Raw genomic sequence first — 22210 nt, 5'->3', positions numbered from 1 at the left:
CACTACTTGTAACTAGTCTCTGCTCAGAAGATACACCATGAACAACAACCCCCTGATTAGGGATGAGCGAACCAAACCGTAACAAACCAGATTCGTTACGAACTTTGCAAAAAGTTTGGTTCGTCACCGAACCGAACTTTGAGAAAGTTCGTAACGAATCTGGTTAAAATAACAATAACAAACAAAATCAAAGATTTACACTTCCTTCCTTCCCCTATGTCTGTACTCAACTTACATCATCATGACTTTGGAAATTTTAATTTCATGTGCAATCTATAAAACATTTGTCAACATTTTAAATAGAAAATCTTTGTATATTTATCAAGCAATGTGCAAGAATATATGTATCCTTCGGTTTGTCATGCTTATTTGTCTGTGAACACTCGGCTTCTGTTGATTATATAAAATAGATGAGATTTGCATAAAGCATAGATGTGAGGAAAAAAACGAGGAATATTTGGATATGACATTAAAATTTTAATTCATTTCTTATTGAAATCATAATGCTGTTGGTCATAATTCATGTTTCTCATTTTTAGGGTGTCCCAGACTGCAGGTCCACCGGGTTATAGGATACTAGTCAAGAGAGCTATCAAAGCAAGTTGTCAATTAAATTTACCTCCTATTCTCTGCCTTTTCAGAAGCCAAGAAAACCCCTTTAACAATCAAGAGATTATATTTTGTTAAAACGACATCATAATTTCATGTGATTATGAGGAATGGTGCATTCTGACATGTGACACTCTAGATAAGCGCATGCAGTGTTCTACGGGCTGTTATTGCAATATGCCTATACATTTCACCTGACATCTGTTTCCTACTGCTGGAATCACAGCTTCAGCAGACACTTGACTCATGTATCACACACGCGTAGACGCCACGTGAACATCATGTTCTTGGTTACTGTGATTCCAATTCACGTTATTGAAAATGCAGAAGAAACGTGAAAGCTCTGCATACAGTATGTCAAGCTTTCCTCGTTTTCTCTATAACAAGCATCTCAGCAATCTGAGGCAGGTGAAAAGAAACCATGCTCCTCGGTTCACGTGACACTACATAAAATGCTCAAAATCAAATTATTAAAAAAGCTTATATTTGTTTCTGTGCCACTGTCTGTCTGATAGATAACGCCACTGTATGGAGCTGTACCGGAGCTATTAGTGGGGTTAACTGTTAACAGTATCTAGAAAAATAACATTGCTATAGAGATCCTTCACAAGTAGAGGGTGTTTGCCATGCTACAATACTATGACTCTGTTTTTGAAAAAAATTAATACCCTTTAGCTTTTTATGCCACATAGACCTATGAGAATAATACATTTGCCTGTATTTTAAGAGCCTTTTACACAGGCCGATTATCGGGCAGGAGGGTTATAAGAAAAGCTCCTTCAGACAATAATAGGCCTGTGTTACAGTGACAGCGATTAGCGGCCAACACGTCTGATCCTCGGCTGATCTTTTGATTAGAGCAAGCTTTAAAATTTATTGCCATCGGCCAAACATCTTCCTCTGTAAACAGAGATAAGGATGATAATGCAGAACTGACAGCACAGATATACATATATATGTACTGCTCTGTGATATGGAAACTGACAGCATAGGTATATGCATATCTGTGCTGTCGGTTTCCCAGGCTGCACGAATGATACAAGGACAGATTCCCTTTAAAGGGGTATTCCAGTGCACTCTTTTTAACTATACTCACTCATTAGGAGCGTGTATATGTAAAGGCACCCAACCAGTCCGCTATTTCCCTTCACATCACCAGGAGACAGACAAGACTGGACCACAGATGGGAACAGCCCATGTGGCACTGGCAATACAAGATGGCCAGTTCGGCCCTTCAAATGGGGTAATATTAGTGAGTGGGTGGCACAGTTGGGCCTTTAGTGATGGCATTATTACCCTATAATACACTAAGAGAGGCAGAAAACTCTGCTGTCTTTAATCAGGAAGACACAATTGGCTATAAATTTTTATTCTGGAGACGGACAATGACCCCAAACATATAGCAAATGTCATTAGAGGTAATCTATCAGCTGTATTTGCTGCTTAGAGCTGAAAACACAATTAGATTGCTGTTAATGTAGTAAAACAGACTGTACCTTTCCTGGAGCTGGAGTTTGTTTTATACCCTAACAGCAATCCAACTATGTCTGCAGTACTTAGCAGCAAATAGAGCTGACAGATTGCCTATAAGAACTAACTTCAGCATTCAAGAAGAACAAGGAGTCCTGGATGTGATGATATGCCCTGAGAGCCTTGATCTTCTCATCATCAGGTCTGTCTACGATTACATGAAGAGATAGAAATGGAGAAGGATTTCAGTAAGCCTACTACCACAGAATATCTGTGGTTAGTTCTGCAAGATGTTGGAGACAACCTCCCTTTCAAGACCCTTTAAAACTGTCTGCAAGTTTCCTAGAAGAAATTTTTAAGACACATAAAAGCTGCAAAAAAAGACCTCATTAATGATACGTAAAGCCAGACAAATAGATTTTTTATTTTCTGTTCCCTATTGTATTCATACATTCTACCTAGTAGCATGTGGCGCTAGTCAAGTGATTTTATATGATGAGTAATGCAGATTTACTGCCTATCTTAGTAAAACACTCAAAGAAAGGAAAGAAACCAACCAACAAGATGATAGTAGTTATGTTGCAAGCAAGGCTCCGCAGGGAAGGAAGCTATAAGCAAACTTTGTACTGTAATATAGAGGATAAATTACACCGAGAAAGAAACTCGTAAAAAGTTAGTGGTGACAGGAATACCCGTAACAAAAGACATGTGAAGGATATAGCTGCTGTAAAAGAGGAAGAAACCTACACAAGGCCCCAACTTGAGTGAATAGATACATCAGATATATCATACAGCATTAAACCATATAGCAATATAGAGTGTAGGCATTATGCCCACAAAAGAACCTAGTGGCTCCATGGAGGTATTCGATTTGATTAGAAGCATGAATGAGATCTTCACAGAGCAATATTCAAAGGATGCGACTGAAAGAAAAGAGACTATTTATACAGGGCTGGTTTTAGGAGGCTGTAACAGTGTAGGGGTTATCTATGTATAGATGGTCCCTGTTTTACGATGATGACATAATGTATGTGTTTATTGGCATGGGCACTACTTCCAATAGGTGGCACCAAAGATCAAGCCTTCTTCCTACTATGTATATATATATATATATATATATATATATATATATATATATATATATTTATTTATACTTTTTATGTTTTTATATATGGGTTTGGGTGGTATTATTTTTTTTTAAGTGATAAAATCAGGAAAAAGCTGTGACAAGCATGAACTGGGAGCCATTGGATTATTGCTGCAACTGGGTCTTTGATGGTTAGGCATATGGGTGGCAATGATAGCTTAGTGATGCCAAAAGAGTGAAGGCTGTCACATCTGTTGTGGCAGAGACTAAAAGTCTGTAGTTGGAGAGTTCTGTGAGGCCAAGTATCCCATTCCTTCTATCTTGTTGTATTAGAGACACAAGCTATGTTCCCACGATGTAAAAATAAGGCCAAATAACGTCCGTTATTGCAAAACAACGGTCATTATTAAGGATCATGATGCTTACATAATAACCGACATTACAAGCAAACTATAGACTTGGCTGGTAATATATAGGAAGGCAGTAGTACCGGTTTACAGCGGCGTAGCTACCATAGAGGCAGGCCAGACAGCTGCTATGGGGCCCGTGCCACAGAAAAGCTCAGGGGTGCACAGGGAAGAGCCAACCTGTGTCCTTCTGTTTAAACCCTTATGTACTGCTGTGTGCAAGTGACCCAAAGTTCATTTACATGCTGCAACCCAAAAAAAGGGATAAAAAGCTGGAGAGAATGAGATCTCTGCTTTACTGCTTTGATAACCCTGGACTTCTGTTCGTGGATCTCCTGCAGAGGTCAAGGGTTATCCGTGCATGAGCCATGAAGCAGAGATCTTCTTGTCTTCTGCTTTTAACCCTTTTTTGTGCTGAAGCACGTGAGGATTGTGTCACACACTTCAGTACATAAGTGGTTAAGCAGAAGGCAGTCTGCTCCTAAACCTATGTATTTAACCATGTATTTAACTTTTGCTTATTGCTTACCACTGGAAACAATACTTAGATAGAGGATTACATTGAATATTACTACAGATGAGTGAGTTGTGATTTTGAAAGCTCGAAATTCGATTCAACCAGACTATGACGTTCCACTATTTGATTAAATAGCAAACCCCATTAACTCTATGGGGGGAAAAATGCTCATTTTTTTGTGACCTCCAAGTGGTCAAATTTAGGTTTCTAAGTCCACAATCACACCTTACAAATTAATGCATTTACCTTTGGAATGCAATTGGGACAGCAGGGGAAGCATCACACCACTATCACAGCCTCTTAACAGTGAGGTGCAGAGAGGAAAAAAAGACTGTGACACTTTATTTATTTATTATTTATTTTTTTGGTTCAATTATTCCTACACAGGCGTATATACTATATCTCAACATTTATGTGTGCCAACAGGTGCCAGGTGTTTTATTGCTTTCAATGAGGCGCAGAGGGAAATAAACTACTGTAACAATTACTAACTAGGACAAAATAGTCAGACCTAAGTCTGTGCAAGATTATTGTAAGCTTTGTTACTTCCTGTCTGCCACTATCTAATATGCTGCTAAACAGTCTATGCACAGCTATATGCTGTTTGTGCTGTGTAGTAGCAATGATAAGGGCTTTTTTGGACTCTCCTGCCTACAATCTTCTAAAATCCTCACTGTCCCTACTCCAGAATCTATCCATTCAACTACCTGCAACACGTACACTGAAGGAGGAAGTAGATGCACTACAGCCTATTCTTCACAGCGAACAGCAGCTGCTTGCCTGTCTGTGAGAATAAGCTGATGTGCTGGTAGCTGGTTTATTCGCTGATTATCTGCAGATATATGCTGTACTATGTAAGGCTATGTTCACACTGCGTATGAATCCGTCAGTAGATCGTACGCCGCCGTACATGTGCGGCTGAAACTACGGGCGTGGGAAAAATAGACATGCGGCCTGATGCGTACGAACCGCGAACATACGCCCGTAGTACAGTTATGCTTCCCTAGCCTGTTTCGAAGCGATCTGAGGCAGGTCATTTACTTGGAAATCTTCGCCCAGCCCCGTAAACCACACAGAACCTTTTGGATCGAAAAATCAAGTTCAATTTGGCTGAAATAAGTACTTCCTACGGGACCGCATGGAAATCCACGGCTGTGAGTTTCAACATTTCCGTCCTCAAACAATGGTCTTGTTCATTTTTCACGACGCCGTATACGATCCGGCCGTAAGCTCATACGTAGTGTGCACTGTGCGGGCGTATATCGTATACTTTCAAGCGAACGCATCAACCTCAAAACTACGTGCGTATATTCGCAGTTCGCACTATGGACGGATTCATATGCAGTGTGAACATAGCCTAAAATTGTAGCCCTAAAATGGGCTTTTGGGTTTTTCCTGTGTACAATCAGCTAAATCCTCACTCTTCCTGCTCCAGCCTCTCTCCCTCACTACCTTCAAGAAAGCATCTGATGACAAGAAAAAGCCAAGTTCTTATACTCTGGAGGTCACATGAGTAAGCCAGCCAATGAATGTAAATACTGTTCTCACAATGTCAGCGTACTCCAAGGGCCTGTCACACACCCCTGCATAGTTATCGGCTAAAAAAAAGGTGCCAGGCAAGGTGGAAGGAGAAATACATTTTTAGGCTATGTTCACACTACGTAAGTTTCCAGCCGTAGCGCGTTCCGTGAATAAGCGGCCAGAGACTTACGTAGTTTGCGTACAATGGAAAGTATACGATGTACGGCTGCACAGTTCACACTACGTACGAACTTACGCCCGGATCGTACGCGGCGCCGTAAAAAATGAACCAGACCATTGTTTGAGGACGAAAATGCCGTAACTTACGCCCGTAGAGTTACATGCGGTCCGGTACATAGTGGTGATTTCTTCATTTTTGCAGCTTTTTGTGCCAATCCAAAAGGTTCTGTGGGGTGTCCGGGGTTAGCCGAAGATTTCCAAGTAAAAGACCGCTGTCAGATCGCTACGTAGGGCGCTCGGGAAGCGTAAGTAGACTACAGGCGTAAGTACGGTCCGTACGTAGCCGGACATATGCGGCCGGACATATACGCAGTGTGAACATAGCCTCACTGCGTTTTTGGTCGTATGCTCCATCGAAAACAAGTATTTTGAATAGTGTAGTGTTCAATGGAATAGCTACTTGATCGAGTAGCTCGCTCATCTTTACAATATTACAAATCTCGTCCATAGAAGGTATTTGGAAATGTGCCTGTCTGCATACATGTTCATTAATGTACTTTGTGCATCCATAATTGTGTATGAGCTATGGTTTAGTGCGCCTCATGCACATGCCACAATACAAACATTGCTACAGGTGCCCCTGCAGTGGACCAGCCACAGGTTCCCCCATACAGTACATTCTACAAATGCACCATAAATGCTGATGATTCTGGAAGGTATGAATTAAGTCTTTCAGGAATAATCTATGAATGATTACAATTGATATCATGAGGGACATGCTCATATACTGCTCATGCTATAAATATTACAGCAGCTGGCTCAGAGAACCCATGTGTCTTGTGAATGAGCGGTGTAATTGTCACATTGTGATTCTGTATCAGCACTTCTCCATATAATGCTGTCACCAGCAGTAGTCAGTGGTTTCACACTAACATAACAATGTCCCTTTGTTTTTGGTTCCACATCTTCCACTAGGGGATTGTAAAAGATTAGTTCTCTGGAGATAAAAAGATATGCCTTAACGTTGTGTTCTGCAAATTCACTTCTAATAGACTCAAATGCAGCGGCAGGGATGTGAAGTCGGCAATCAAAATTTTCAGTCACTTTTCATAAAAGTCAGGTCCCAGCGGCTAATTTCCAGGAACATTGGATTTAAAGTTAAGCTTTAATTTTTTTAAATTAATAAAATCCTTTAAATTATCCTTATCTAGCATGATGTAAGTGAATATAGTGTAAAACAGGTCCCTGGCCCCATGCACAAATCATAATGGACCCGCTCATGTTACCAGGTTTTGGCACCCAAGATTGAAGGGTCCCATTTCATAAACCTTTTTGCTTCAAGAAGAAGACCATCATCACATTCCTTACAGTCTGAGGCCATGTTCTCAATATTTAAGTTCCATATTAATCACGGCCGTTGTTGCCAATTTGCAACAACGGCAATGATAAATATGAAACTTACAATATGCTGCTGCCTATGAAATCACGGCCAGGATCGCTAGTGGCCATGCAAAAAACATGGCCTGAGAGGGTAACAAAGGACCAGACTGCTGAGAGGGACAATCTGCAGTTGTGGTACCTGGTTTAAAGGACAACTCCCACAAAAATTTTTTTTTGCTCATTTAACACACATTACAAAGTTATATAACTTTGTAATGTGGTTAAATACCCGGCCTGGCCCCCTTCCCCCACTTTCGGACCCCCGACCCCCCACCCCGGAAGTTAAAGAATGTATACATTACCTATTACGATCGTCACGGTCCTCTTCTCCGGGGCGGCATCTGGTGACGACGACGTCAGAGCCGAGGGGCGGTCCGGGTCTTCTTCCTCCTCGGCGTCTTCATGCAAAGTGAATGGGGATGAAAAGGCTGCTGGTGCACATGCGCACCAGCAGCCTTTTCATTGGCTGGAGCGCATCACATGGCTTCCAGCTTGCTCAGCCCTGATTGGCTGAGCTTGCTGGAAGCCATGTGATGCGCTCTAGCCAATGAAAAGGCTGCCGGTGCGCAAGCGCACTGGCAGCCTTTTCCATCCCCAGGACCCGGAAGTCGGAGACATCGCTGGATGGCGGACGGCGGCGACGGAGAGGCGGACGGCGGGCGAATCGAGTGGCGATCGTCACCGGAGAGATGGTGAGTATGGTGTCTGTGTGTGTCTGTTTTTTTTTTTTTTGGGGTCCCGCGGGAGTTGTCCTTTAAGAACTGTGCCTCCATGTATGTGGCTGAACTGCTGCTGGACAAAGTTTCCCATCACACTGCACTCAATCTTCCTACTCCTACTGCTCCAGCTGCATTTGCACTTGCATGACATCAAGAAAACCCCAACATACCCTTGGCTGGGCACTGCATTTAGTTAAGGTAGGTGCCTCAGGGAAGGGGAAACAGGGACTTCCATCAGAAGTAATGAAAAAACCCTTTGGGATCCAAGGGAGGGATCTTAGCCACCTCAGAGCAGAACACCAGGACTAGTTACACACTTTCTCCAGCAAAACCTCTCCACACAGCTAACCCTTTTAATGCCACCAGGACAGTTGCACCACCTCCGCGTCATCCTGTGTCTGGTTTCGATTGCACCTATACCCATACCTCCCAACTTTGGCTGAGAGGAAAAAGGGACATGGACACGCCCCTAACCCCACCCAAAGACACGCCCCTAAACCCTAAGACACGGCCCTAAATCGGTCATAAACGCACTGTTTTAGCGAGTCGATCACCATTTTCACGCTTTAAAATGGTGATTGACTCACCGAAACCTCGCGTTTGTGACTGTTTGCTGTGCTGCACTATTTGTTAATGCTTTGCACGTTGATGGAATAAACACTTCTTTTGCAACATAGAAGTTGGAGTGCCGTGAAGTATCCGTATGGTATAGACATCTATCTCTGGTCAAGATTTAATTTGCTGGCACCAACATCATGGCTTGTGCTGCTGACATTTGTTATGTATCTCTCTCTCTCTCTCTCTCCTATCTATCTCCTATCTATCTATCTATCTATCTATCTATCTATCTATCTATCTATCTCCTATCTATCTACCTATCTATCTCTCTCCTATCTATCTATCTCCTATCTATCTATTATCTATCTCCTATCTATCTATCTATCCTTATCTATCATCTATCTATCTATCTATCTATCTCTCTCCTATCTATTATCTATCTATCTATCTATCTATCTCCTATCTATCTATCTAATGGTGCGTTTACACAGACAGATTTATCTGACAGATCTTTGAAGCCCAAACCAGGAACAGACTATAAATAGGGATCAGGTCATAAAGGAAAGACTGGGATCTATCCTCTTTTCAAATCCATTCCTGGCTTTGGCTTCCAAAATCTGTCAGATAAATCTCTGTGTGTAAACGCACCATATCTATCTCCTATCTATCATCTATCTATCTATCTGCCTGCCTATCTATCTATCTATCTATCTATCTATCTATCTATCTATCAATCTATCTATCTATTAGATAGATAGATAGATAGATAGATAGATAGAAGATAGATAGACAGATAGATAGATAGGAGATAGATAGATAGATGATAGATATATAGATAGGAGAAAGATAGATAGATAGATAGATAGATAGATAGATAGGAGATAGATAGATAGATAGATAGATAGATAGATAGATGATAGATAGATAGATAGATAGATAGATAGATAGATAGATAGGAGATAGATAGATAGATGATAGATAGATAGATAGATGATAGATATATAGATAGATAGATAGATAGATAGATAGATAGATAGATAGATAGGAGATAGATAGATAGATAGATAGATAGATAGATAGATAGGAGATAGATAGATAGATAGGAGATAGATAGATAGATAGATAGATAGATAGGAGATAGATAGATAGATAGATAGATAGATAGATGTGTACCAGAAAAATAAAAAAGATACTCACATGGCTGCACAGCAGTGGCTTTCTCCCCAGTAGTGGCTATTTGTACACCTCACACACAGCTCCCAGCCCCTGCAGCTCATATCTCCAGTCCCGAGGCCCCTGCACTCTCTTCACTCCTGTGACGTCATCAGCAGCAGTGGGGAAGATAAGCAGGGGAGAAGATGAATGCAAGTGCCGCTGGGCTGGAGATAAGAGCTTCGGGGGCTGGTAGCTGTGCGGTATGTGAGCTCAGGGCTTTGAAAGGGACAGAGCATCTCACTCTGTCAGCGGCCACTGACTGATACTGAAGGCCGCAGCTGCTGAGTGTCATGGGCCTTCAGTGTCAGTCAGTGGTCAGTGTGTGGCAGCAGCGGCACCCCCCCTCCCCCCCTGCTTGTAACTGCGGCCCCCTACCCCTCCAGTCTGGCAGCGGTCCTCGTCACTGCTGATCACATTGCTGTCTGACTGCACCCCCCCCCCCCCTCCCCCTCTGACCCCAGCCGGAATGCAGAGCAGTCAGACAGCGTGATGAAGAACCCCCCCCCAGCACTGCCATGATGAACACCTTCCCTGTCAGCTAGCCTCCCCCCACCATCCCTCCTTTGATTAAAAAAAAGAATAAGCACATACTCACTCTGTGTTACAGCCGGCTCCAGCTTCTCCTTCTTCTCACCACTCTGCCGGTGACGTCACTCCTCTGCTCCGCGCGGGAAAGCAGGGGATGAGAGAGGCCTCTAGTGACCGGAGGCAGAATGCAGCTTCCGGCCACTAGAGGAAGCTGTGCACAGCCCCGCATCTGGGAGCGCTCATCAGGAGCGCTCGCAATTAAAGGGCCAGGTACATTTTGGGAAGCGGGACACTTGGGGCCCGTTCCGGGACAGCGGGACATGACCCTGAAATCGGGACTGTCCCGCTAGATCCGGGACGGTTGGGAGGTATGCCTATACATCTTGGGCGTTCCCCCCCAATATACCGGCCAGATACAGTATAGGGATGTGCCTGGAGAAAAATGTCCACCAACATTGGTGCAGTCATCCTAACCTCTGTACCGGCCATGGGAGCCCCCTGTGCCTGACAGTGACCATGACCTCTGCCTGTGGAGCACCACAAGTCCCAGGCAGGTGCATGTCCGTCCCAGCTTGTCACTCTCATCCAAGCTAGTGCTATACCTCCCTGGGCTGCTACACTAGTAATACTGCCATATGAAGGGTGTTTCAGGGCTGGTCAGAGGCAGACCTATCACTTGTGCAGCCTGTTCAGCTGCACAGGGGCCCAGGCCAGTAGAGGGGCCCACCTGGCTCAGACTCTAAAGTGTCAGCTCAGCATGGCACATGTCTGTAGTGGGCCCCCCAGGTGGTATCAGCACCTGGGAAGTGCGGGCCCCCTGCTCCTGTGGGGCCCACTTAGTGACTGGATGCTGTGCCTGGCCGGGGCTGGTTCTCCTCTCTCCTCCTGCACACTGCTGCTGACAGCTCCTCCCCCTCCTGAACTCCACTGTCCGGCATACCTTGATGTGAGGAGAAGAGGAAAGAGTGTGTGATGACAGGGGCTGGAGGGATCCTGCAGGGTTATTGCTGCCAGGGACAGGACTGTGTAGAAGAGCAACAGCAGCAGCTCTGACAGCGAGGGATTATTGTCAGTGTGTCTGTCAGGCTGCTGGAAGTTGTAAGATAGAGGGGGAACTGATGTTGATGTTTGATTGTAAGTTTATGCCTTTTTTGCCAATATCTTTGCCACCCTCTCCCCCTGCATCATGGTTGTATTTCTCTTTCATCTCCACCAAGCAGCCACATACAGTACATGTATCCCACCTGTGTAGCCACATACAGTTAGTGTATCCCACCTGTGCAGCCACATACAGTACATGTATCCCACCTGTGCAGCCACATACAGTACATGTATCCCACCTGTGCAGCCCTACACAGTACATGTCTCCCACCTGTGCATCCACATACAGTACATGTATCCCACCTGTGCAGCCATATAAAGTACATGTATCCCAGCTAAGCAGCCACATACAGTACATGCATCCCACTTGTGCAGCCACATACAGTACATGTCTCCTACCTGTGCAGCCACATACAGTACATGTATCCCACCTGTGCAGCCATATAAAGTACATGTATCCCAGCTAAGCAGCCACATAAAGTACATGTATTCCACCTGTGCCGCCACATACAGTACATGTATCCCACCTGTGCAGCCAAATACAATACATGTCTCCCCCCTGTGCAGCCACATACAGTACATGTATCCCACCTGTGCAGCCACATACAGTACATGTATCCCACCTGTGCAGCCACAAACAGTACATGTATCCCACCTGTGCAGCAACATAAAGTACATGTCTCCCACCTGTGCCCCCACAGTGATTAAGGGCCCATTGGATCTATCCCCTAGTGCTGTTCTGGGGTCACGTCCACACTCTGAGCTATATACTCTCATCATCCACACAGCATCCAGTGTACAATGCACCTAGGACCCTCCAAGTACAAAAGCTGCAAACACTACAACTCCCAGCATTTACTGCAGTCTGAAGTCCTTTGGATATGCTGGGTTTTGAAGTACAAATGAGCAGAAAACTCAAGGGGTTGTCCCCCAGAAACTACAACTCCCAGCATTCTCTGAGAGCTTTATAAGTGTAAGGCATTCTGAGAGTTGTAGTTATTGTTATTCTGGGAGTTGTGTTCACAGATACATCAGTACAGGATGGGAAAAGGTCAGCATGTCACTTCTGACTGTTTTTTTAATTGGGTGCCCCCCATTATCAGTTCTATTAGTGGCCACAGGTACCCCAGTCCCACACTGGGGCCTGCACAGACTGCAATACAGTCCTTTAGTGGACCCTGGAATCTGTGCTGCGCTGTAGGGCCCTCCCGAGAAGGAACGATTTGGTTATGGGGGCCCAAACACATTTTTTGCACAGGGGCCCTTTGCAGTCTATGTCTGCCCCTGGGGCTGGTGGTCCTCTCTAGCTACTATTACATTAGCTAATCAGGTACCCCAGGATCTCAAAGTCTAGCTGACCCCACACCTAACATCTACCTGTTCCTGGTTGCTTGCTGCACATAAATCCATGACTTTTAAATCTTTAATCTTTTTCACTGTGACTGTTGTCTACATGAATCCAATGTACATGCAATATCTGCTCTCACACATTATGACCGTGATAATACCAATAAAGACTCAGAGGGAAAACAACACACTACACATTGTCTGTGGGCGGCTGTTACTGTAAATGATTACAATGTTCTGTGATTTATGTCAATTTGTGAACTCCTGTTGTAAGATATTTATTGTGGGAGTCCAATCTGTTTGTATTATGAGAAAGTGATTGTATAAAATAATAAAAGCAATTTAATGATATCCAATAAAATTTACTAACACAGTTTTGGACCAAGGTTGTAATATGCATACGTTATATAACACCTGAGAGAGCAGTAAAGCTACACACCTTGAAACTGATTTAATGTTTTAAAATTAACTTTATAGTTTTGGAAAAATAATACCACAGCATAGGTTTAGGTGAGGTTACATATGTATTATGGTGGATACTTGTGCAGTGTGGTGAACCTGGAGTCAGTGGTTGGTGGCAGTATTCTGGCAGTTGTAGTGCTTGTCGTCGCCCATTGTCACAACAACAGGAGTGACACCTCTGGCCTTAGTATACTTTCCAGATTGACACAGTAGTAGAAAATGGGGTGCACGATGCTGGACCACACCCTTTAACCCTGTAACATGGTGAATGTTAGCACAATGATGGAGCCAGACACAATTTTTATTACAGGGCTATTGGGGGCAAAAGTTAAAATAACAGGGAGGGAAGGGGATGGTGGGAACATTATAATAAAGTGATACTTACCTGTCCTAGAGCCCCCCACAGCACCAATGCTCATGGTCACCTGCCCCCGATCGTGTAACGTAACAGCCCAGCTCAGAAATGCACGCTCAGTCAATCAGTGACTGAGGTGGGACATCTCTGCAGTCACTGACTGGCTCAGCGGGTAGTTACCTTGTCCAAGAGAGGTATAAAGAGATATGGCACTCACCAATAGATGTCTTCATATAGCATACACTTTATTTCATCCAAGATAGGAATACAGACGGGTTACAAACAGTGAGAGGACGCCATACGCGCTCAAAGCGACAGCTGTTTCCTGCCTCTCGGCACTTCGTCTAGGCTGCGTGATGACGTTATGCCAACGTCTACGTACTAATATAGTGTTGCTATTGGTTACACCCTTCGTAAAAGCCTGTACTTATTGTGAGCAAATGGTGATGAAGTAGTAATAGAGTTTCGCCACTAGATGTCGCTATTATAGATGTATGTACACAGATGCTGCACAGCCGAAGTATGGAAAGGGTTATTGTTTATTTGTATATCACATGGATCTGTGAACCTATAGGAGTCTCTTCTTCTTCCGTCCTATCATCTCTCTCTTTACTTATTCTTACGCACTCTTCACCCATTCACAGTGCCCCTTAGATACGCTGGAAATAGGAAGCCACATGGGTAGAGGAAGTGTAAAAGTCTTTTGTGTTGGATGTTGTAGGGGAAGGACGCAAGTTAGAAAGCTCTCTATAGTGGTCCCTCTGGGACCTGGCCCTCTGCCAGGTCCCCTCACCCTAAAAGGTCAGTCTTAGTCAGGTCCTCGTATGGGTAGGAAGCAAGACAAGACACAGCTGACAGTTTCTCCTTGGTTTACTCTACACAACATCATGCAGTGTTAAACTCCTACAGGAGAGGACAAGTCAGAGATCATATCAACCCACGCCGTGGACTAGAAGAGTCACACAGCAGGGCAGTATCTACAGACAGCAATAAGCTAGGAACTGATCCAGATAGAGCAAAGTTGCTAGGAGCCTAGGAACTCTATCTCGCAGCACGGTTGTCAGCATGAAATTCTCAGCATTCCGCTCATCCCAGGTAACAGGGTCTGGGGCTTGTATCACCCTCATAGGACAGGTCACCCGACACTGGTGGACATAAGATCGTGCGAAGTCCCAAAGGTCAAAACACAGGCACAAGTATTCTCTTCTTCTTCTAAAGTATTCTTCTACTTCATCCTCCAACATCCCGGCAGAGCACAGTACTACTTGGGTTGTGACTCTCACGACATCCTCCTCTCTGCTCCTCTGATTTTTTGTACCTCTCAACACGCTACTCAGTCAGCATGACTGTACTCTTCACTATACTCCTATCACAGAACAGGATCCTGTATTACCCAGTGTATTATCAAGTGTATTATCAAGGGGTTTCTCAAGAGAAACGTATACTGTCAAGGCACAGCTGTATATTCTGCTGTACACCAGAACCTTCAAAGTAAACAAGAGCTTATTTATGATAAAGAGACTCTGTGATTCTTCGCCTCACACCCACACAGTGTACACTACATCCTTGGGACATTTCCACTTTCTGTGGGTAGCGGTACCAATAGTCCGGGAGGGTCACTACACCACTACGGCCCACTGTGATAACAACCCAAGGGACCCCACAGCAACCCGGCAGGTCACTGACCACAGGGGAACAAGGTGTAACTGGCCCTTTAAAATAAAAGCTAGGGATGAGCGAACCGAACTGTAAAGAACCAGAGTTTGTGACTAATCTAGTTAAAACAACAACAACTAAAATCACAGAATAGACCAGGATACAACGGATTATTACCCTGTATCCTGGTTTTCTGTGAATATCAAGATGTGTGACGTCATCCCTGTTAGGGTAGGGCTAAAAAAGTGGAAAGGGCGCCATAGGGTGATAACGTAAACGACAGATTGTAGGTCGAACAAGCTGATAATAAAACTGCTCACCTGATGGTGTTGTGCTAAGAACACAACACCTGTATGTATCAGTGAAGAGAGAGGTAGTAGCCGTAGCAGCCAGGCTCCAAGGGTAGATGCCGAGATCCCAAGCCAGGAGATCAGGGAATGGAGAATGGTAGATGAAGTGTCGGATCCTCGGGGTAGGGGGGGACCACAGGAGCCAGAATGACGGCGCTTCACAGCTTCAGGTTTAATGAAGTAAAACAATGAATTTTAATGGTCTCATAAACAACGCGTTTCGAGGCATAAATTGCCCCTTTGTCAAGTAGGAGAGACATCTCTACTTGACAAAGGGGCAATTTATGCCTCGAAACGCGTTGTTTATGAGACCATTAAAATTCATCGTTTTACTTAATTAAACCTGAAGCCGTGAAGCGCCGTCATTCTGGCTCCTGTGGTCCCCGCCTACCCCGAGGATCCGACACTTCATCTACCATCCCTGTTAGGGTGAGACCTTAAATTAGTCTCCTCAGATATACCTGGGTGCTGCCTAATCAAAAATGTAATGCGACAGCTGTCTGTGAGTATCAACCAAGACACATAAAAGCAACTTCAGTGTTCAAGCTGATCTACTTTATTAAATGAAAATCTCAGTTTATATCTTTACAATAAAGCTTCAAAAAATAATAGAAGAAACCCTGTTTGGCCGCAACCATAAAAGTTAAAAAAAGACAGTCCAAAAAAAGTCTCATCACTGTCCCATCACTACACAGTTGTTTAGAAAAATGTTGGCGACTCATTGGGATTCTTGGTGTCCAAGACCGTGCACCCCAGTGCTGATGTCTGGTCCTTTAGCTATGGGCAAGGGCAGTACATGTCTGTTACTGCCCATTGGGTCAACATCCTCCCAGAAGACCATCAGAAAGTTAGCCCATTCTTGCCACTGTCACCTCCCCGGTGCTTTAGGGGGGCCAGTTCTGCCTTCACCACCTTGCAACCATCCGCCACTTTGACCAGCGCGCTCAGGCTTTCCTCCATTTTGTGAGCCTGGGTGAACAGAACCACAGTGGGCAGGAGCTCCTCCGGACCATCAGGGAGGAGATATATGAATGGCTGACCCCAGGTCAACTAACGATGAGAAGTGTTGTAGCCCACAAAGGGAGCAACATTGTCTCTGCAGTGCAGCGGGGAGGACTAAGTCATACACCTTGTATGGCACATGTGATAAACCTCATAGTGCACAGGTTTCTTCGAACATGTAGTAGGAGAGACATCTCTACTTGACAAAGGGGCAATTTATGCCTCGAAACGCGTTGTTTATGAGACCATTAAAATTCATCGTTTTACTTAATTAAACCTGAAGCCGTGAAGCGCCGTCATTCTGGCTCCTGTGGTCCCCGCCTACCCCGAGGATCCGACACTTCATCTACCATCCCTGTTAGGGTGAGACCTTAAATTAGTCTCCTCAGATATACCTGGGTGCTGCCTAATCAAAAATGTAATGTGACAGCTGTCTGTGAGTATCAACCAAGACACATAAAAGCAACTTCAGTGTTCAAGCTGATCTACTTTATTAAATGAAAATCTCAGTTTATATCTTTACAATAAAGCTTCAAAAAATAATAGAAGAAACCCTGTTTGGCCGCAACCATAAAAGTTAAAAAAAGACAGTCCAAAAAAAGTCTCATCACTGTCCCATCACTGCACAGTTGTTTAGAAAAATGTTGGCGACTCATTGGGATTCTTGGTGTCCAAGACCGTGCACCCCAGTGCTGATGTCTGGTCCTTTAGCTATGGGCAAGGGCAGTACATGTCTGTTACTGCCCATTGGGTCAACATCCTCCCAGAAGACCATCAGAAAGTTAGCCCATTCTTGCCACTGTCACCTCCCCGGTGCTTTAGGGGGGCCAGTTCTGCCTTCACCACCTTGCAACCATCCGCCACTTTGACCAGCGCGCTCAGGCTTTCCTCCATTTTGTGAGCCTGGGTGAACAGAACCACAGTGGGCAGGAGCTCCTCCGGACCATCAGGGAGGAGATATATGAATGGCTGACCCCAGGTCAACTAACGATGAGAAGTGTTGTAGCCCACAAAGGGAGCAACATTGTCTCTGCAGTGCAGCGGGGAGGACTAAGTCATACACCTTGTATGGCACATGTGATAAACCTCATAGTGCACAGGTTTCTTCGAACATGTCCTGCCAATTGTTGATCCCTTTTGAGGAAACGACTCTGTTTGTGAGCAGGCATGACTATAGGATCAACAAAATCATCCCACTTGTCCGTGTTCTGGAAAGTGCGCTGAACAACATCATCAGCGAGGATTCCCAGGCCACCACTCCAAGGCTGAACATCCTCCTCCTCTGTCAATTGTCTGTTCTGAACCATACTGGCCTGGGTACAATCAGGTACTGCCTCCTCCTCCTCAAATAGTCTGTTCTCAACCATACTGGCCTGGGTGCAATTAAGTGGTGCCGCCTCCTCCAATAGTCTCTTTTCAACCATACTGAGCTGGGTGCAATCAAGTGCTGCTGCCTCCTCCTCCTCCGTCAGTTGTCTGTTCTCAACCATACTGGGTCCAATACAGTACTATTACTGCTGCTGGTTCCACTGTCAAATGTCTGCTTTCCACCCTTCTGGGTCAAAGGAACTTTGTGGCCTATGTCCCGTGTAATCACTTACACCTTAATTTTTTTTCACTATTTTGATTTTGATTTTTTTTCCACTTTTTTCATTGTAATAGCAACTGCAACTAAACGAAACTATACCCTATCAGACTCCCACTATTATAGCTGCAATTATTCAGCCGTTATAGCAAGGTTCGTTTTAGGTTCGGTTCGTACAAATCCGAACTTCACGAAAGTTCCCAGATTGAACCCAACAGAACTTTTCAAATGTTCGCTCATCCCTAATAAAAGCAGGTGTGCCACCATACCTGTGTGCCCAACCCGCACTGGCGTCACGACACAACATCTCAGGGTCCGGCTACATCTCGGCCAACCACCACAGAAGTGGCGTCACATCTCACCCTCTAGCAATTGACCGGCCATTCCTCCACCATAGCACCACGGGGGCTCACGACATTTACACTAAACTATGGACTGACTAGGGCCAATGTTTAAACTAGGCTGTGGAATTACTAAGAACAGCGGTTATACGAAGCTATGAACTGACCAGGGTCAGTGTGTACACTAGACAGTGCACTGACCGGAGATAGCATTTACACATGGATCGCAAACCCATTCTGCGGCAGCAGATAGACAAATCATTTGAAGCCTCCACACATTTTTATCTGGGTCTTCCACCTTCTTAAAATTTACCCTGGTTTTCCCATAATCAAAATTGAGCACCACAGGAGAGCTGCTATGTGTCTGATCAGTGGATTTTGGCTGCTGGGATCCCCCAACAATAACATGGGCACTAATCCCATGCACACCCTGTTGAACGACGAGAGAGCTGACTCCATTTAAGCTCTATGGGACTGCCAGAGACCGCTGCTGTAATTAGAGAACCCTGGAAGTCCCATAGACTTTGATCAGCATCTCTTTAATATATTGAAAAACTAAATGTATCAAAATCCTGCAATATTAAGAGCTTGTTATCATTCCAAATATAAATGCATTATCACTAAATTTCTTTTGTTACTTCTGTCTACAAACGTGCTTTATTCTCTCGTCCATTGTGTGGAGGAGAAAGAACAGGGCACACTCCTCTTTTCCACTATTGAAATCATTTCTCCTGTACGATAGGACAACAATTGCTATTATACACTGTGATGATTTGTAACCCCCGAGTGTTTGGTATAATCTCTGAATCTCCAGCTATTGTGGATAGACTGAACCATGGAGAGATTCGCAGCTGAGCATTCCCATGCACAGGGGAAACACTCTGCTCACAGAAATAGCAATGAAGGTCTTGTTGCTTTCATTAGTTGTCAGTTTCCTGTAAGGAAATCAGTCTTGCTGAACGCATCCTCAGTTTCCTTTTTCCCAGCATTGCAGTTTCTATAGAGGCTCTTAGTGGTCAGTGACTTTTTCTTATCTCTCAATGTTCATCATTATAATCTATTTGCTTAATAAGCAATTTTCTTTCAGATGTGTAAATTATGAGAGAGGGTCTACAAAATCATGTCTTATGTTATAATTTTTATAACTGCAAAAACTGCATCATTATATGACAGTCATCTACTAAAATCAAATGTTATATGTATGGTATGTGTGAATGAAGCTCTTCTGAAATGGGAATGGGCAGTGCTAAGCATAGACTTGGCAAGGATGTGCCACTGTCACTGCAGGGAAAATAAAAAATTAAAAAGAACTTGGGCTCCCTCAAACTGCTTATCAATGAGAGTCCAAGGAATCAAATCCCCAAAAACCATTTTGGGAATGTGAATCTCCAGAAAAACATTTCAAAGGGGAAATTCTGCCCCCCCCCCCCCAAAAAAAAAAAAAAAACACAAAAAAAAACAGCAGCAGGAAATCAGGGCAGGTGAGTATGTACTCCTTTTTTCTTTTTTTACTCACTCACTTTTACGCCATTCGCCCTGGGGTAAAACTGACTTGTTATGCATGTTCCTCAAGTCGTTACGATTAAAACGATATATAACATGTATAACTTATATTGTATCTGATGGCCTGTAAAAAATTCAAACCATTGTCAACAAATATACGTCACTTAAAATCGCTCCATTCCCAGGCTTATAGTGCTTTTATCCTTTGGTCTATGGGGCTGTGTCAGGTGTCATTTTTTGCGCCATGATGTGTTCTTTCTATTGGTACCTTGATTGCGCATATACGACTTTTTGATCGCTTTTTATTACAATTTTTCTGGATTTGATGCGACCAAAAATGCGCAATTTTGGTTTTTGGGATTTTTTTGCGCTGACGCCGTTTACCGTGCGAGATCAGGAATGTGATTAATTAATAGTTCGGGCAATTACGCACGCGGCGATAGCAAACATGCTTATTTATTTATTTATTTGTTTGTTTACTTTTATTAATAACCTGGGAAAAGGGGGGTGATTCAGACTTTTATTAGGGGAGGGGGCTTTTTACTATTAACAACACTTTTTTTTTTTTCTTTTACACTTATACTAGAAGCCCCCCTGGGGGACTTCTAGTATATACACTTCAATCTCTCATAGAGATCTCTGCAGCATAGATATGCTGCAGAGATCCATGAGATAGGCACTCGTTTACTTCCGGCTGCTGCAGCCAGAAGTAAACGAGTGCCGAGTCGGGGACGGCGCCATCTTGGAGCGGTCCCCGGCCGGCTTCAGAAACGGAGATCGCTCCTCGGGGATAACATCCCGGAAGAGCGATCTCCCCACTAGACACCAGGGATGACGCTGCGTCCGGGCACCCGGGACCGCCTCGGTTTAGAGCGCGGCCGCCGCGCGGCCCCGCTCTGAACGTCCCTAACGGCATCAGGGCGTAAATATACGCCCTATGTCGTTAAGGGGTTAAGTCACATTATAATACACAAAATTTGGCGCATTCATGCCAACATTTTGCGCAGTAAATCTCCACTGTATCTATTGGTTTCCCCTTTAGTATGAAAGCTAATTTAAGCTAAGCCCCCCTCTCCTTCTGTGTCACACTGTTGTTAGAGATGAGCGAACCTGCCGAGGTTTGGGTTCGTATGAACCTGAACTCTCGGCTTCTGATTCCCGCTGTCTGCCCGCTCAGTGGAGAGGGTAGATACAGCCGGAGGACCGCCTGGAAAACTGGGATACAGCTAGCTGGGTTCACACTACGTATATTTCAGTCAGTATTGTGGTCCTCATATTGCAACCAAAACCAGGAGTGGATTAAAAACACAGAAAGGCTCTGTTCACACAATGGTGAAATTGAGTGGATGGCCGCCATATAACAGTAAATAACTGCCATTATTTCAATATAACAGCCGTTGTTTTAAAATAACAGCAAATATTTGCCATTAAATGGCGGCCATCCACTCAATTTCAACATTGTGTGAACAGAGCCTTTCTGTGTTTTTAATCCACTCCTGGTTTTGGTTGCAATATGAGGACCACAATACTGACTGAAATATACATAGTGTGAACCCAGCTAGGCTGTATCCCAGTTTTCCAGGCGGTCCTCCGGCTGTATACACCCTCTCCACTGAGCCAGCAGACAGTGGCAGTCAGAAGCCGAGAGTTTAGGTTCATACGAACCCGAACCTTGGCAGGTTCTCTCATCTCTAACTGTTGTGTGCTTAAAGCCCAAGATTTAAAAAAAAATCCTATCCAGAGAATAGGGAATATATAGCTGATTGATGAGAACCAAATTGATTATAAGAAGGGGCGTCTACTCTGGATCATAATAGTCTTCATTACTGGCTGTACATTTGGATCACACCCTAGAAAAAGGGGCTGAACACCTTATGACTTTACTGGTAAGCGGACATATTTCTCATATTCAAATATTCCTCAACTTATGGGAAGTTACCGGTTTACATGAAGATCACAAAGGAGATTAGGAAAAGAGGTTGTTATATTGTTATTTCTTGTACGATATCATTGTAGTCCCCTGCTGAGATCACAGTGTGTCAGTGACACCATCAAAGCCATGATATCATTTCCTTATAGTGTTCTCAGTGGAGCAGTATACATCTAACAAATCCTGCTGCGTTATGTCAGACAACAAGCTAAAAATACTCATATATACGGATGCACGCACATTTAGAAGGCTCATATGATACTTTATAAATCTGGCAGGCTTCAGATAAACGTGTGAGTGCAGTAAGGCAGCATTCACACGTTCCGG

The 22210-nt window shown here is 44.1% G+C and overlaps 1 long non-coding RNA gene across 1 annotated transcript in view; it reads left to right on the top strand.

Annotated features, from left to right (window-relative positions):
- The window catches only part of LOC138787347 (uncharacterized), a 105130-nt gene extending 104111 nt beyond the window's left edge, over positions 1-1019 (top strand). The window contains exon 3 of the long non-coding RNA XR_011362348.1: positions 540-1019. This is a non-coding gene — a long non-coding RNA (uncharacterized lncRNA). The remainder of the gene's footprint in view (positions 1-539) is intronic.
- Positions 1020-22210: the final 21191 nt, after the last annotated feature.

The sequence above is a fragment of the Dendropsophus ebraccatus genome, chromosome 3 (assembly GCF_027789765.1).
Source record: "Dendropsophus ebraccatus isolate aDenEbr1 chromosome 3, aDenEbr1.pat, whole genome shotgun sequence".
NCBI classification, from domain to species: Eukaryota; Metazoa; Chordata; class Amphibia; order Anura; family Hylidae; genus Dendropsophus; species Dendropsophus ebraccatus.
The sequence above is the reverse complement of the archived record's forward strand: the minus strand, read 5'-3'. Positions and strand labels throughout refer to the sequence as shown.